The 4,095-nt window shown below is 48.8% G+C and overlaps 2 non-coding genes across 2 annotated transcripts; both read right to left on the reverse strand.

Annotated features, from left to right (window-relative positions):
- Positions 1–423: 423 nt before the first annotated feature.
- Positions 424–580, reverse strand: LOC142987067 (5.8S ribosomal RNA). Its single transcript, XR_012960502.1, has one exon. It is a non-coding gene; the product is annotated as a 5.8S ribosomal RNA (ribosomal RNA).
- A 453-nt stretch (positions 581–1,033) lies between these two features.
- On the reverse strand, positions 1,034–2,935 carry LOC142987069 (small subunit ribosomal RNA). The gene has a single exon (XR_012960504.1). It is a non-coding gene; the product is annotated as a small subunit ribosomal RNA (ribosomal RNA).
- Between the last annotated feature and the right edge of the window lie 1,160 nt (positions 2,936–4,095).

A 4,095-nucleotide genomic window follows, 5' to 3' on the forward strand; every position in this document is an offset into this window, starting at 1 on the left:
GACGGCGTCGATGCGCTCTTCGGACGTCGAGTCCGCCTACTGTGTGTATTGCGCGAAGATCGCGACGATATTAAATCACTCACGACACATAACACGGTGCGTGCGTACACACACGCTCAACCCTCTCTATACATACACCGCCATGCGGCAAAAGTATTTCGAAGAGTCGAGCGCGCCGCTAGCGTATATGTGCGCGATATGAGATATTTCGCATATCATGCACTGTCCGCAGGCGGCACACCGCCGGTCGTTCGACAACGTTTGTGTAAACGTCGTCGCATGATCATCATCACAATCGACACGTGTGTGGTTCATCGTTGATATTTAAACGGACATTGGGACGAGGACTATTAGTCGACGTCACAATGAACCGTCATGTGCGCCCCCGTAAGGGCGCAATGTGGCATTTGTATTTTATACAGCCGGCCCTCAGACAGGAGTGGTCCTGGATGTGTCTCCACGGACCGCAATGTGCGTTCGAAATGTCGATGTTCAAATGTGTCCTGCAGTTCACACTATGACGCGCAGTTAACTGCGTTCTTCATCGACCCGCGAGCCAAGTGATCCACCGTCCAGGGTAATAGTTTTTACACCACTACCGCATGGATAATATTGTGTGTGTTAAATGTTACAAGTTACAAATGTTACATATGTATGTACATACATATATTATGTTTGTGGTATAACGATACACGACACACGATACAAGCGCGCCTACCGCAACAATGACGCTCTCGCGTGTTCTCGTTATGTGCGTTCGATTGACGAGCGCTCTCGTCGAGGTATCAACTCGTGGTAGCGGATTTGTATACCAGTCTACGTTGAAGTTACGACGAGCGCGACGCGAGATACGTTCGTCGGGTGGCGGCGCGAGATGCGCCACCCACCGTCGAACAGAGTCTCTTTTTTGAGTTTTGGGTGTTTAGGATATATAAATATTATCATCACCATCATCGTCCATCATCGTTCATCGTGTGTGTTGTGTGTGCACAACGACAACAAAAACAGCGCGACGACAACAACGACAACACGTTAATGATCCTTCCGCAGGTTCCCCTACGGAAACCTTGTTACGACTTTTACTTCCTCTAAATGATCAAGTTTGGTCAACTTCCCAGCAACGCCGACGGCCGTGAAGCCACCGCGTGTCGGTCCGAAGACCTCACTAAATCATTCAATCGGTAGTAGCGACGGGCGGTGTGTACAAAGGGCAGGGACGTAATCAACGCGAGCTTATGACTCGCGCTTACTAGGAATTCCTCGTTTATGGGGGATAATTGCAAACCCCAATCCCCAGCACGAAGGAGTTTCAGCGGGTTGCCCGGGCCTCTAGGCCAGGGAGAACATGCTGATTCCTTCAGTGTAGCGCGCGTGCGGCCCAGGACATCTAAGGGCATCACAGACCTGTTATTGCTCAATCTCGTGCGGCTCGAAGCCGCCGGTCCCTCTAAGAAGAATTTTAATACGTCGCCAGTGAGTTGCGTGACGGAGCCACGCACACCTAAATGACGACGCCTATTTAGCAGGCTAGAGTCTCGTTCGTTACCGGAATTAACCAGACAAATCGCTCCACCAACTAAGAACGGCCATGCACCACCACCCACCGAATCAAGAAAGAGCTGTTAATCTGTCAATCCTTCCGGTGTCCGGGCCTGGTGAGATTTCCCGTGTTGAGTCAAATTAAGCCGCAGGCTCCACTCCTGGTGGTGCCCTTCCGTCAATTCCTTTAAGTTTCAGCTTTGCAACCATACTCCCCCCGGAGTCCAAAATCTTTGGTTTCCCGGAAGCTGCCCGCCGAGCCATTGTAGTAACGTCGGCGGATCGCTAGATGACATATTTACGGTTAGAACTAGGGCGGTATCTAATCGCCTTCGAACCTCTAACTTTCGTTCTTGATTGATGAAAACACCTTTGGCAAATGCTTTCGCTGATGTTCGTCTTGCGACGATCCAAGAATTTCACCTCTAACGTCGCAATACGAATGCCCCCAGTTATCCCTATTAATCATTACCTCGGAGTTCTGAAAACCAACAAAATAGAACCGAGATCATATTCTATTATTCCATGCACGAAATATTCAAGCAGCATTTTGAGCCCGCTTTGAGCACTCTAATTTGTTCAAAGTAAAATTGTCGGCCCACCTCGACACTCACCGAAGAGCACCGCGATAGGATTTTGATATTGAACCGGCGTATTACCGCCGGCTCACCGACGATATGCTCCGCAGACGTGTCAGTATCACCGCGGATGCGGTGCACCGACAGCGCGGCGCACAAATGCAACTACGAGCTTTTTAACCGCAACAATTTTAGTATACGCTATTGGAGCTGGAATTACCGCGGCTGCTGGCACCAGACTTGCCCTCCAATTGTTCCTCGTTAAAATATTTAAAGTGTACTCATTCCGATTACGAGGCCTCGTAAGAGTCCCGTATCGTTATTTTTCGTCACTACCTCCCCGTGCCGGGAGTGGGTAATTTGCGCGCCTGCTGCCTTCCTTGGATGTGGTAGCCGTTTCTCAGGCTCCCTCTCCGGAATCGAACCCTGATTCCCCGTTACCCGTGACAACCATGGTAGTCGCAGAAACTACCATCGAAAGTTGATAAGGCAGACATTTGAAAGATGCGTCGCCGGTACTGGACCATGCGATCGGCAAAAGTTATCCAGATTCATCAAAATTAACGACTTCAGACGCGGGGCCCTCCGTCGATTGGTTTTGATCTAATAAAAGCACTCATCCCATCACTGGTCAGAGTTCTGATTGCATGTATTAGCTCTAGAATTACCACAGTTATCCAAGTAACTGAGTAAGATCTAAGGAACCAAAACTGATATATTGAGCCATTCGCGGTATCGCCTTAATACGGCTTGCACTGAGACATGCATGGCTTAATCTTTGAGACAAGCATATAACTACTGGCAGGATCAACCAGGGAGCTATCGAATAGAACACGCGCTCGTAGCGCGCACTCCGTCGATCCCGCGCGTCGACGATCCTAGATCACGCCGACGCGTTACGGGCGAGCTCTGTAAAACGTACACACAACACGCACATGTAAATAAATATTTATATGTAGTGTTGTGCGCACATAGAGAGTTTGGGGTCGCCGACGGGCGAACGTTTGAAACGGTTGTATCTCAAACACGTCAAACGTCCGCTGCCCGCCTGCATTTTCAGGACACACTGACGTGGCCCCAATTGGGAACGTTCGTACCGAGACGCCGTTCACATTTTATTTAAAAAACGTTTAACACAATACGGATGTGAAACAATCACGATTCCGCCCGGTGTCTATAGAGTAATGCCTCGCTAGATAGAGGTGTAAGTATAATTTTTCTCGGGACCGCTTCGATTCTATACGGACTCGTGCATACACAACGGTCCGTCGGCCCACACAGTTAAAGAGATTCATCTATCTCTCTCGTTTTATCCGAGAGAATACGAGAGACGACGAACGACGACGACGACGACGACGACGATAGTCGAGTCGTCCTGTCTGTCTGTAACGACGCGACTTTATTACATATATACATAGGTAGCAAAGTCTAGCGTCGTCTCTTTCTTCGTACTCTCTATTATCGAACAAACGAGAGTGATGATAAATATTTATGATAGAGCGGACAACGAATAAGAACGCGTTGTCGCCCTAGCCTGCACAGCGGCGGCGCACGAACGAACGAAACGAACGAACGAACGAACGAACGAATGCACACTCACGGACGGTACACGAACGAGAGTCGAGAGAGTGTTTTCTTATAGCAAAGATTTTATTCGTCGCGTCGAAAACACTCCGCCGCGGTCAAGCACATACATCACTCTCTACTCGTGATAATCGTACAACTACTTCGTGTGTGCACATATGTTGCTGTGTAGAGTAGAAACACACATGACAACACTAGCACACAGTCCAATTCGTAGACGATTATAACACATAACACATATATATGCACACCGTTTTTTTTTGTTTTCTTTCGGGTGCATATATATGTGTTTTTCGTGATGATGCGCGCCCGCCGCCCGTCAACAACACGAGTCGAGTCGCCGAAGTGAGACAACAAACGACGGAGACTGACTCTATGTTGTGAAACAGCTCTA

The sequence above is a fragment of the Anticarsia gemmatalis genome, unplaced genomic scaffold (assembly GCF_050436995.1).
Source record: "Anticarsia gemmatalis isolate Benzon Research Colony breed Stoneville strain unplaced genomic scaffold, ilAntGemm2 primary ctg00000058.1, whole genome shotgun sequence".
NCBI lineage: Eukaryota > Metazoa > Arthropoda > Insecta > Lepidoptera > Erebidae > Anticarsia > Anticarsia gemmatalis.